The following is a 14,405-nucleotide window of genomic DNA, read 5'->3' as shown; positions in this document are numbered from 1 at the left end:
ATATTGTTACATGCCCTGAATATGACCATGCTAGAAACCAAGATTTAAAATCAATTAAGAAAAAATATGGGATGAAGTTTCAAAACTTAGCTAAAATTCTCCAGTCAAATGATTGACAGGGTTTTTAATCATTACTTGAATGTTTGAGTTCAAGAAATGTATTTAAAAACAAAATAACGCTCTGCAGATTGGTAACATAAATGTAACTTGGATAAGGATAAGGTGCCTCAACCTAAGTACTCTATTTCGGATTGGGAATGGCTGATGAACCCTTAACAAGAAGTTATCCTAGATCCTTACAGGACTCCTGCGGCAAGAATCAATTAATAGTACGTTGGGGCGGCATGGGATTTCCCGAAGCCTAATCAAATAACCTGTAGCTAACAATTTAGAGAAAAAAACCATTAACCTATGTTGTTTGTTGTGGTTGTCGAGCAATGAGCACATTGAGAGGTTAAGATTGTGTGTCACTGCATCTTCATTTTTATTGTGTACAGTTTAGTTTTATTGAAATGAGTAGCTGCATTGTTAATACATTTATACAATAGTAATTTTAGGGTTTTGAAGACTAGTACATTGTTAGCAATGCCTTTAGTTGTATTGACAGGAGTTCCTTGTAGTGGAAAAACAAGGAGAAGTAAAGATATTGAAAATTACTTTAAAGTTGAAAAAGGAAAGGAAGTTCATATTGTATCTGACAGCATTATTGGATCAACTAATATCACTAAAAGTGATCTTTGTTTTAGTAAGTATTCTAATTATAATCCTAGTGGTTGTACAATAGTAGAAACATGGAGTGTGTGTGTGATCTGCAATGTATGATTATCACCGAGATTAAATATATTTCATACTGTAGGCTGCTGAATTGTTTAGAGAAGTGCAATTATGCAGTCATTCAAGTGGCCTACTTCTAGAATTACTCAGATGTAGTTGGACTCATGAGCCTAAATGTTTCTCTTGTTTTGCAACCACAAGTTAGAAGATCACAAGGCCACCTTGAATTAGGAGGCTACAGTATAATAAGTGGCCACCAACACAATCGGATTATGATTATCAATCTTAAATATCAATACTATTGAATACAACATTTTTCCTATAGATATTCACAAGTAAACGTAGCCAGCTTTATTCAGACTAGTGATGTCATTACCAGCTGTTACTACTGACATCATTACCAGCTGTTCTTATTTCATATTTGTAGGAGAAGGCTAGTAACAACAACAAGCACAATGGCAATGAACATGCAGAAGTTGGCTCAAAATGATTTTATAAACACTGAGCAAAGTTTTAAATGGTTACAAGATAATAACCTTGCTCCTTTAAATCCTAATTGTCCAGTTTTGTATTGCTGGGATGAAAACTAGAATTAAGATTTCGTCTTTTCTGGGATGAAAATCAGAAGAAAAGAAAGAACAAACATGACATATCTAAAAACGATCTTGAGAAGACTTCTATTAACATTCTACATTTGGTATTATGAATATAATGAAACATTGTGTAGGCCTACTATTTTAGTTGAAATCAAACAAACTATGACTTTTAATTATTAATGAATGTACTTTTTGACGGCATCAGTAGGCTACCTGCAAAAATGCCATTTTAGATTGGCTACAGTAATCGTAAGTACTACGCTGCTTAAAAATTGTTGAAATATAGTTAAGTTATTTTATGCAATCCAAAACAAAAACATTCATTTTATATATAAAAGTATAGCTTCACCGTAATATGATTTTAAAAGCATAAAACTTAATACAGTTCGCTTAAAATTAATTCAAAGTAAAATCGTGTTTGGAAATACATTTGAAATTAAAATCATGTGTTTTGTCACTGACTAATGGTGGAAAGAACAGTAACGTACATGTCTTCTTTGTTTCACAAGCAGTCACGTTTATCCTTGAAAATACATCAGGTAATTAAATGTTGTAATTATATTATATATATATTATATTTATATATATATATATAATTAATATAATTTAATTATTAATATAATAATTAAATTATATAATTTGATAGTTTGCTTTCAGTCGTTTGGATAGTCATGAGTATCGATGATTCAAATCATTTGATAATCATAATACGATTATGTTGGTGGCCGCTTATTACACTGCAGCCTCCTCATGATGTGCTATATGTGTATTTCATTTTAATTTATTTTTAACAGCAAAACTAATTTTTACAGAGTACAACAAATTTGGAATAAATGAGGAGCAAACATTCAAAAGGTGATTTCTCACTCTGATGCAATTTTACAGGAAACCAAAAAAACCTATAGAAACTCAGAAACACATGATTTGACCTTGATTTTTTTTATTTATGGTCCGTAGATAATCAATAGACATGTGGCAGATGTTAGCCTCAAAACAAACTAGTTAAATGCATTTTAATTTTGGATAAACCCCCTTTTTGACCGAAACTCAAAGAGAAAACACGTTTTGATTGAATATCAATGGGATAAAACACTTTTTGAATGGTATTGATTGAAACTCAGATAAATGATACAAAATCAATGGTTTATTTGAAATTGATACATGAACAGGTTTGGTACTTTGGGATTATACCGACCACACCCAGACATGAATCGTTATTTCACATTTCGTTTCTACTGATTACTAGATTAGCGTAGAACAATATTTCGTCAATATAAAACAGGAATTGTCTTATCGCAAACACCTCCCCATCCTCAGACAGAGGTCAAAGTCGAGCGTCTAGTAGATAACGTGATTGCAGAGTCTCGCCGCCCGTTCAGCTGGTGCATCGCTTTGTTGTACTTCCGTGTTTTAACCTCTACATTTCTCCAAACACAAAAATTCAACAAAAACAAACATTTACCAAACTAAACTTTTTATTAAAAAAACACTCAAAACTTGTTTTTTATTCTTGATCACATTCCGCCACCCCAAAATGCGAGTGCCTCCGGCCATCAGCGCGGGCTTCGACAGCACCTTCGGTGCTGCCCCGCGCTGATGTCGACGAAAGAAAAAACATCCCTCGAGATAGTACCTATCAGTAAAATATCAAATTCTAGAGGGGCTAATCAGAAATATAAATTGAATTGTAATGGAAAGGCAATGATGTACCGTGCAAATCACGTGATGCCGCGCGCGGCCTGCCGTAATCAGGATTCTCGAGAAAGATAAGATAACAGCGACAACAATACCGATCACAATACCTGGAAATGCTTGTAAGTTTGTAATTTTGTAATTGAAGAGTTGTTTTTTTCGTTCTATCATGTTTGTTTCTATAAATTTCTATTTTTGTGTTCTTCATACTGGTGTGGTCGGTATAATCCCAAAGTACCCACTTTTTGAATGGTATTGATTGAAACTCAGATAAATGATACAAAATCAATGGTTTATTTGAAATTGATACATGAACAGGTTTAGGTCGATTGAAAGTAAAATAGTAGCCTACATTGTTGTCTACAGTTTGTTCTGGAACCTGCATCATCAGATCCTTAGCCCAATATCATTGTCCAGACAGTCACACACTTCTTCCTCTTCGTCATTGCCGTCTGGTAAATCGTACAGGATTGTCTTGTACCATTTAAAAGCGTTTTCAGGTTCATTTTGCCAATCTTCCCCATACAAAAGTTTCAGCAGTTTCTCCACATCTTTTTTCTTTTCAGCTGAAATGTGATGACTGAGTGGTAAAGGTTCCAAGACTGTTTTCTTGATATTAGAAAGTTTGACACCTTTTTTCAGAAGTTTAACCGCAAGTTGTTCACTTTCATCCTCAAACCTATAGTTTTTGAAGCCATTGACCTTGACACTTCCTTGGGATTTCTCAAAAGCAATCCGCTTCAATTCTGAAATGTATGGGAGATTTTTGAAGAGCACGCTAAGTGATTTTGTGTTTAAAAGTTCCCAATCAACCCAAAACTTTCACATCCCAATAATCTTGTATATTTCATAATATTGCTCCTTGGATATTAATGTAACATTTTTTCTCAGGACTTTTTCAACCCTACCGAAAACACGGTCTGCTGATAGAAAAACTGTGTCCTCTCACTGGGAAGTAAAACTTAATCTCATTAACACTTGAATTGGACGTATACAAAAAATGCAAAAGCATGTGAAGGTTGATGTTATTTTTATTCTGGGAGATGCAGCCATCACAAAATAATCCCAAAGTTTTTATACCTTCTAAGTTCATTGTTTTGAGGTGGCTATAGAGAGCTGATGAAATTTCAGTACTACCTTTCCCTGCCTGTTCTTCAGACCAAGTGTAAAAAGTTGAATTTTTACCATCTAAGCTTGTTACACATAAGCTATAAAAGTTCAAATGCCTTAGATAATACGCATCTTGGATGTTTGTTTTTGGAAGTTGTTGGATTTGTTGCAAATCAAAACATAAATTCATAACTGATTCATCAGTGTTTTCTTTCATGAACGAATAAAATGAGTTCGCCCTTAGCGTATGGATTCTTTTTTCAGTCATACAGTTTACATGTTCGGCAGATCCCATTGGTAAACTTTTTATTTTCTGATCAAGTAGTGCATAAGTGCTACACACACATCACTTGATGAAGATTTAAAGCCAATGTTGAATTCATTGACGAATAATCTCCTAAACATAGCAAAACTGACTTTGTACTGGTCATTGTTAACTACTTGGTCACTATACATTTGGTGCAACTTCTTTATACCTACAATTTAAGTACAGAAGTTTAGACTTTTTTCTTCCATAGTGACTTTCACATGCCCTCAAGTAAGAAATAAAATCTCTTACTTTATTTTTCTTTTCGATACTCCTGTTACTTTTCCTATCACCATCTCGCTTATCCTCAATAGGCTCTCCAGAATAAACTTTTGGCGACTAAATTGGGCTAGCCTTTTTCTCCCTACTTTGGTGATAGCAAGAACATTTTTCTTTCAAACAGGAATTCTTTTTTCATTGCTTTGAATATAGTAATTAGCTGAAAAGGCATGCTGTGAGCCTGCTGAAAGAGACCTGTTTTGGTTCGGCATGTTAGGCCTACGTTGTTTAACGTTCTTTGTAACGACTAATGAAGAAAGTATAGAATCTTGGCGAAGTTTTTCTGGTACTTTATAAAGTTTGTCCCGCAGTTTCTTTACATCATTTGGTCTAATATCAGAGCGTGATAAAGTCTTAGTGGAGTGTTTGAATGGGATGTAAACATTACTACCTGATGGTGCAGAGTACCGCTTACGTTTGGCTTCTTTCCTTTTCCCACCACTTGCCTGTCTCTTGCGTGTCCCACTATTTCCAATGCTCACTAACACACCATCCACTACTTCTTCCATTATTTTCAAAATTATAATAAAACAACATTAACTTAATCCAAAAACTTATGAAAACAGTCTAACATGACTTTAAACATTCACTATAACCTCAAATATCTGCTGGAAATAATAACAGATGACAACTGGTCATGTGACACAAGTGAGCAGCTGTGATTGGTCCACTGGAGAAACCACTAATTGAATGAAAATAGGCTTTGGAGGAAACACTTTTTGATTGAGATGTCAGTTTTCTACATTTAATTTTAATAGGAGAAAGCATTTTTTTGACTGAAACTAATTATTGAATCTCGTGAGATTTAACTTAGAGAATAGAAATCAGCCAAAAACTCACTTTTCAATTTTTTTTGTGAGAAATCACCTTTTGAATGTTTGCTCCTCAAATAAGGATATAATATAAAATTGATAACAGTTATTATTAAATAGAAATAATTATATTATGAAATATACAGGTTAAGGGAAAATTAGTTAGAGGGAATAAAGTTATTATATGAGAGTGATCATGACTATTGAAATAATTTGAATGTTGAAATAGGCTCCAATTCACCTTCCTTTTATTGCAGCGTCTGATATCTGACGCAGTTTCAAACTTGAATTCTGGAATCTGGAGTCATGTTCGTCTGAAGAGATCTAAAGAAAGTAGGTGATGAAAAAAGCTCAAAATAAAGCTTTAAATCGTTTTGGCATCAGAGACATCTACAAATAGATGAAGTGGCAGTTTCATTATCGCACTCAGTTGTGTACCTGATGAGACACATACTTAATTTTCAACAATTTCTTAACCAGTATTTGTAGGCCATTTTTAGTTTTTGAACCTAATTGTTAAGAGGGTCTTCTTTCAGTGGTTCGTCCCTTAGTAATTGCAAACAACACCTCCTCAGTAGTAGGTGTGGGAACATCAGTTAAAACAACAGTCCTGAAACTCATAGAACAATGAATCGCCATATATATTGATTTTAATTCTTTCAATGTTGATTTCTATTTCTTTTTCAATATCAAATTCACCACTGTGCTTTCCCTCTTCTTACGTTAGCTGCTGTAGTGTTAACGGACTATTGATTATACAGATTGTAACTTTTGTCCAGATCCAGGAAGTGTTTGGTTTAAGAAAGTATGTTTGAAATGAATTTTAGTTGGTGACAGTTATTATGTTTCTATGTTGAAATTACAGTCTGTTTGTTTTTTTTTAACTTTAAACTATGATGAGTAAAACTAAATTAATCTAGATAAAATAATCAGATTTCATTTAAGTTAGTTAAGGATTTATATTTTTTTAAATCTACAGATTCTGAATTTACAACCCTCCATAATAATGAATTTCTAAAATTAAAAGATTATTTTATTAATATTATTGTACACAATAGTAATTGAAATGCAATTTACATACAATTCATTGCTTTTAAAATCACAGTAACACAAAACTGGTTATGATAGCAGAACAAGGAGGACAGAAACTACTCCACGATTGGCTTAGTCTGACGTGGAGTGTGATCTCACAACCTCCCACCTTCCAGTGCTAGTCTAAATATTCACAATGCAATATCTTTTGTGTTTGCTACCAGATTTTCACACGAGGTTTATGGTTTGAAAGTGAAAGAATATAAAAAAATGCACCATCTTTTATTGTAATTATTGCAAAGTTGCATAATCAAAGTAGCATGTCTGGAGAAATTTTGTTTTTAAAAGAATAAATATAATATATTAGTTTAGGAGACTTAAGTAGAAAACATATAAATATTGTTTATGTATTATTCAGCTATACTCAGTTAATTATACACACAGAACATATTGTAAATTGACAGATATTGCTGAATAAGTTTCAGCCACGTGATTAAGCTGGCAGGAGTAATTTGGCTTTGGATTGAGGTGGAGGTGGTTTTGTAGTGTGAAAGAATCATATATACTTTTGGCATAGCCATACAGGACTATTTGCCGCCAAGAAACCTGTTGTTTTTGCCCTAATAAAGAAAATAGTTAAGGTATAATTTTAGATTGGCATGGTTACATTAATCAACTCTATTTACAGAGTCTGAAGGATTTTAAGAGGATTTCCCTGAAAAAAAAAAAACATACTTCTAGGATAAACCTGCAAAGTTGAAATGTTTATACTAAAATGCTTTCCAAGTTTAGCTGGGCTTGCTGTAAGTTCTAAAAAGAGTTATCTGGGTCAAGGAATACTAAAATATTTTGTTTTCAATGGATTGAAAGTGATTTATAGTAATATGATTTGTTTTGAATAATTCATTAATGAGGCAATGGTGATGACATTTTTTAAAGGACTGTAATGATTATAAAGAAAGGAACATCTTAAATGGATTGGTATATGGAGTTTAGAGTGGGTCTTCCAGGATAACTTTGGCCTTTTCAGGGACAAAGGTAAATTGCTGTGTTCTGGAAGCCCTCAAGGGACTTCTTCATGAAAGTTGAAATCTGGGTTGAATAGGTTACAGTTGGCCTAATCATAATGTTGTACAGTAGTAGGGGTAAGAGTCTTTTTAAGTCACCTCTTGGTGAGTGTTCCACTGTTGAGGATGACGTATTACTCCGCTGGAAAACATCACTTGTAGCTGGTTTCTAACTTCAATATAAAACATTTCTATGTTATTTTATACAACAATAGTAATTTTTTCCAAATTCTAATTGTTATTAATATCACGGTTACTAGAATATTTGGTAGGAGTCGCAAGGGCAGATTCACCGTAGACGTGTGATGTGATGTCATCGGAGTTAGCTATTTCTGTCTGCCTTGTACTGCCATTACAATAGTTTGAAGATTTATCACTTTATTGCGAACGTGATTTCTATAATAATGTAAATAAACAATACATTTTTATTTTAATTGGTTTAATATAACTAGATACAAATTTTTAGCATCTTATAAAGACATTACTGTAGTATTAATTAATTGAAACTACAGGTATGATACTTAGTTTCCTGTTGCCAATGCCAAGAGATAAAATAAATAAGTAATCAACACAGAGTAGCTGTTGTTGACGGGCTCAGACAACTGAGAGCTTGCTCTAATGACATGACACCAAGATGCGTGTATTCCCCCCCTTCTGTGTATTCTAGTGACCGTGATTAATATTATAATCACTAATGTTATTTTTCCAGATGCTCAAAAGGAAAAAGAAATAAGGTCAATTTTAAAAGTCTGAAACTCTTAGGTAAGTATTAATTTTTCTTAATTTAATTATAATAATAAGTTGATAAAAAAACAAATTCAATCAACATGTACACTTTCAATCAATGTACGTAATAAATGGATATATGAAGCAGTCCATCGTGGTAGTTGTTTCTCATACCTATTGGATGGAATGTAGCTTGTCAGTATTTGTTTAACTTTTGAGCTGTATTTGTTTTTTTTTTGGTTGTCAACATTACAATTTAGGAAATTATTGTGTAATAACTCAAAATAAAGTTTGTTGCTCAAATTACTGACATATTGAGAATTGTGTAGCAATGCATTAAAATAGGTACTATTTAAAAACCAATTAAGGTTGACATATACTGATTACACAATGCTCCTGGCCTAGAACAGATTATTAACCTTTCGCGCGCTGTTGACAAATATAACCGCCAATATTTAATTTGCTCAAAACGCTGTTGACAAATATTTGTCAACGCTTTTAAACATTGAGGTTATTATTGGGAGTAAGTAGTTCCCAGTTTTGCCGGTGGAGTGCAGCAACTGCTGGAGCATATATCCCTCAATAGAAAAGCACAGTAATAGAGTTGTCCCCGCCTCCCGGTTTTTCTCCAAGCTGCAAAATGGCGGCGCACTAACCCCATGCCACTGCCTGTTTTGCCAGACACAAGCGCTACTGACGAATTTTAACTCGCCGGTTTAGTTCGTTCGCGGACTGCGAGTGGAACTGTTGTGTTTACGTTGTCAAATTGGTTTTTTGACATATTTGGGAAGATGTGTTGTGTGTACACGCAACGGTTTACGCAAGGAGACCATTTACGTGTGCGAGACATGCACCGCTCGGCCGAACCTGCCACCCGGATACGTGTTTCAAGACGTACCACACGTTGACGTTATCTTGAACACCGTGATGGCTAATTTTAGATCTTTTTATACCCATTAATGTTTTATTTTAATTGTATAATATACGTACTATACATATAATATAATATTATAGTACACGATAGTAAAATTTCGTTCAACATTTCGTTAAATTTGATGTATTTATATTGTTTTATAATTTAAATAAACGTATTAAAAATAATTATACTTTTTTTCGTTCCCAAAAGTCGTTTTTATATGGTAACAAACTCAAATACAACATTAGCATTGACTTTATGGAAAAAAAATATTTTGAGGTACATGTAGCGTTTGGGTATGGTGCGTCCCAAATTGCCGTAAGCGTGGGAAGGGTTAAGCCTGTAGCTGGGTCTATTTATGTTATTTAAAATTTTGAACGTAATTAATTTAATATCAGGTCTATTTTTATAGAACTAAAATTTGATCCTTGCCCCAGTAACTCTGAATAGTAATGTTAAGGAACAAGATTTACTCAGATTATATAAAGAATTATAAAAAAATCATTGTACACATCTCTTTATTATATCAAACCTATAGACTTAGCCAAAATTCTCTTAAAAATTATAAAAAAGTTGATTTGTAGATGTAATTAGGATTTTGTAATATTCACTTTGGTGTAGGTTACTAAAATATGGTTAAATTATTACCAACTATGGTTAAGTGAACTTTTCAGGAAAGGTTCATATAGGAACCCATATTTAAGAGTTGTACTGGTATATACAATATAGCAACTTTCACCAAATAAATTCCACTAGTTTTTCAATAAGTTGTCACAGTAAAATGTTTTTTTCTAAAAAACAAAGTATTTTAAGTGGACTATCTTTAATTTTTTTAACCCTAGAACTGTTAATCGACATAATTATGTCGGTTAATGCCGCTTTTGTGGTGTTAACCATCAAAATTTTGTCGATCAAACATTCCCTCGTATAATTACTTTTTATAATATACTCCGGTAACGATATATATAATTCATGCACCATTGGATTCGGGAAGAAAAATGCTAAGGAACAGATGATGAGTTTATTCCTCTTTGTATTATGGTTTATGACGTAGCAAGCTTGTTATTTTGAACGTAAAAGAAAACGCGACGCCGTTTGTTGTGACCGCCATATTGCCGCTGCCGTTCTGTATCACTTTCGTGCCGAGCTGTGGATATTTCTAAGTTTTAATAGTTTTACGCGTGTTTTAGTGTCGTATTTAATGTGTAGTGTGTTGTTTGATGTCGTAGTAGTGTAAACATATATATTTTAGAATAAATCAATTTCTATTTATTGAAATATGTTTGAGAAATTACCGGCTTTGTGTAGGCTATGGCAAAATGACTTGGCTAAAATTCATTTCACATAGTTTGTTATTGTTTTCACTTACTAAACGTTATTTATAGCACTCTTTTAGCTTTGAAGTAACTAATTATTTTTGGTTAAATAGATAGTTTTCATAATAAAATATATATTTCCCTGTAATTTCTTTGGTTATATATAATAACTGTTTGGGTTATTCTATATTTTTTCAATAACCTTAATTTTATTTATAGTTTTTCTAACTATATAATATTTCCTATTACTTATAAACCATAAATTTATAAATTTTGATGTAGTACAAGCTTTAGAAACTATTTTATATTTTGCTGAATGAAAAATTTTTCGCAAAGTTTTTGAATAATGGCAAAATTTAAACTTTTTTTTACTTTTCAAAAAAATAATTTATGGTAATTATTTCATTACTACTGTATATTCTATTTTTATTCTAAGTAATAAAATATGCAAAATAACATGTATTCATAGATAAATGTATTAGCAAAACTTGTTTTACCAAAGTCTTAAGTGTACACCCGATTTTCAGAATTTATACGCAATCGCTGCTTTTTGTTCTATAGCTTTATGATGCTTTCATAAATGTGTATAATGTTTATGTTTTTCTGAAACTAGATAAATTTGACACAGAATGGCTATCTCACTTATTAATATTTCTCACTATAACTTCATTTGCTAGGTATGGTCCCCCCCCCCCAAATTTAAGAAAATATTTTTCGTAAATTTTATATTTGATTAAAAAAAGTGTTTATTAGGAAATTTTTGATGGTTAATTTTACAATATAGTGCAATTCTAACGTTTAATTCTAAACACAAAAATATATACTCTTATTTATATTGCTTTTTATTTTATATTTTTAATAATTTTTTTTAAAAAAAACCTTGCGCGAAGCTCCAAAAACAGCCCGACACTACAGGATGAAATGACCGCCAGTTCTCTAGGGTTAAAATGAATATGCTTGCAATTTTGAACAAGTAACAGACCTCAGCATGAGGTGTGAGCACTGGTGTACAGGTTCAAAACAAGTTGAATAGAGTACTGCCTGTGCCCCCCCCTTGCCACTCGTGCTTAGCCTGTGACATCATGTACAACTTGCCGTGCTGTCCAGCCTGCAAACCATTGTTTATTGTATGTTTTGTTAAGATTCACTGTTTATTTGAGTATAAAACGGTTAGTAACTTAAAAATGAAGTCCATATAGTTATTTTTTATGTTAATTATAATTATTATTGGTACATACTACTCCTGAATAAACACTGTTTAAAGGAATAGTGTGATTTTTTAAAAAGTTTAATGAATGGCAAACAAATTTCTAGTACATTAACGCTGATTACTTTATAGGAAAGCACTTAATAGAAAACTTGTTACTTGATGTACATAATATTTTGTGAAAGCCATTGTTTATAAGCTTTTATTTTACACACTTTAACTTTTTTTTTTCCTTGTATTTTAATAGTATTATTTTAGTTTTTACTTCTGAGAATGGATTGAACCTCTTCTTTTACATTGGTATCATTTTCTATTGTCAATTGCTAATTTTCAGTATTGAGGTATTTCTGTCATATTTGTGTTTTTTGTTTACTAAATTGGCCTTTAACTACTCCTGCTCAATGTCAGGTATATTAGGCTTTGCACATTTTCTGGACTCATACTGTTAATGTTGTGTTTTTTTCACCAACTTTCTTTGTTTTTCTTAATTTCCCAATTCATCTTCACCTCAATTTCAGTTTCTAGAGATAAAAGTTTTACTGATAACACTGCACCCAGTCTTTCAGATTTACATTACTTGCTTCAGTCCCATAATTTCTGCTGTGCTTCTGCATAAAGTCTGAACAAACTAAGGAGGTTTCCCGATTTGGCAAATCTTATAATTTATGTTTTTAATCCAAATTGGGTGTTATTTTTTTTAAGATTTTAATAAGTTACTCCATCAGAATGATCCTTAGTCTTATAATAACTAACTATTTTGTAACAAAAGGCTACAGTACACACTGTATCCTCAGAATTTTTTTATATAAGAATTAGGCCTACTAATTTCTCAAGTGAATAAATTATGACTTATAAACTTATAACCTACCTATTACAATGTGCAGGAATAAATAACATAAGTTTATTCAATTGAACTTGTCTCAAGAATTACGTAAGGGTCAGATAACCAATATACCTATTCAAAAATGTTCACTCTGTACTGTAATATCGTTAGAATAGACTGAGAATATAAAGCTTAGTAAACCCACACATAGGAATACTTCACATTAAGGCATGAACTACCATCTCCCCAGCTACCAACATAATATCTGTGAGCATGTGTTTGCGATAAAACTAGGCGTTATCCTGCACAGCTCGTTCTGCTTGGCCAACCTCCCCTACTTATTCGTCTTGGATTCACGATACATGTACAGGCCACCCATTGCTGTCTCTCAGTGGCAGTACAATTATCCTATACAAATCCAGCTTGAGCACAATCTGACACTGGCTTAAAATTGTTAGCACAGCTCACAATTGTCAGCATACGTTTTTAGTTTTTGTTTTGTTTATTTGAGTACATACTTAAAAAAGAACTAAATTAATTTTATTTCTTCTTTAAACAAGATAATTTACTTTAATCAGACAATTTGTCTTTAGTCCAGAAACTCCTGAATTTATGTTTCCCAAAAAGTAAGCATTTTTGTAGTTTTAACAATATTACATTCTACATTTTATTCCATATTTATAAATGTTTTAATATGTTGGAAAGAATCTTTCCCTAAAACTTAACTGATTTTAGGTTACTTGGACGAGACAATGTTGTCATTTTAGATGCTGCAAATTATATAAAAAGGTGAGTTAGAAAAAATGTAATATATTGTGTTACAATTTCATCATAAGTGTTAAACATGATAGTTCTTTTTTATTTATTCCCACATTTTTGTAATAAAATTATTTTAATTCATGTCATCGGTTCTATGTCAGAAGAATTATAATTTGTTACAAATGAAAACCTTACTTATTTTGTTCACACATAGATAGACATAACATTGAAAAATGTTTTTTGAAATAGTCAAAAATTAATTTGTGTTTGATAGGAAATACAAAATTTTTACTTTGTAATTCAAGAGATTTTGAGGAAATACGTGCCTATTATAAGTAAATATATTCTTATAAGTGAAAACATGCACAGCAATCATAAAAGGATAAAGAATAATAAATTTTAATATAATAAAAACCACAACACTTAAAAGTAAACATTGTATTTGCTGAAATAGAACAATTTCTTCATTTAGGCTGCTCTTAATATTTTAAAGACTAGACCTTAAAATTGTATAAATAGGATAAATTAATACAGGTTATGTTTGCAGGTTTACCGTTATGAGCTGTACTGTGTGTCAAAAAACAGCAAGACGACCCAAGTGACTGTGGAGTGTGTTGTGAATACAGAGCAGGCATGGGAGTGGAATCTAGGACTGGCAAAGGATCAACAATATACTAGAGAAGCCTTTGATGCGCTAATTATGAGGTATCAAATACCTTTCCAACATCTCTAGTATAGATAGGTTTTTAAAATTTTTTTCTCAAAATGGTTCAATTTTCTCTTGTTAATTTATGAAATGCATAAGTAATACAAAGAATATATGAAGGAATCTTAGGAAATTTAAAGGTGCCATTATTTTGACATAAGAGAGGCTTTGCAATAGAAGATGAACATGACAAAATGAGTATTAGCCACTGATGAAAAATTATATAAGAGTGGGTTATTAAATGAAATGTCAGTCAACAATCTTCCATGTAGAGAGTTGAGTT

General features: G+C 32.0%; 1 long non-coding RNA gene across 1 annotated transcript; it reads left to right on the top strand.

Moving 5' to 3' along the window:
* The first annotated feature begins 390 nt into the window (after positions 1 to 390).
* On the top strand, positions 391 to 13,449 carry LOC124373835. The gene is made up of 3 exons (XR_006923476.1): positions 391 to 745; positions 8,379 to 8,431; positions 13,393 to 13,449. It is a non-coding gene; the product is annotated as an uncharacterized LOC124373835 (long non-coding RNA).
* Positions 13,450 to 14,405: the final 956 nt, after the last annotated feature.

This window comes from Homalodisca vitripennis, unplaced genomic scaffold, assembly GCF_021130785.1.
Source record: "Homalodisca vitripennis isolate AUS2020 unplaced genomic scaffold, UT_GWSS_2.1 ScUCBcl_6492;HRSCAF=13725, whole genome shotgun sequence".
Classification (NCBI taxonomy): Eukaryota; Metazoa; Arthropoda; class Insecta; order Hemiptera; family Cicadellidae; genus Homalodisca; species Homalodisca vitripennis.
Note: the sequence above shows the minus strand (reverse complement) of the source record. Positions and strands in the feature narration are given on the sequence as shown.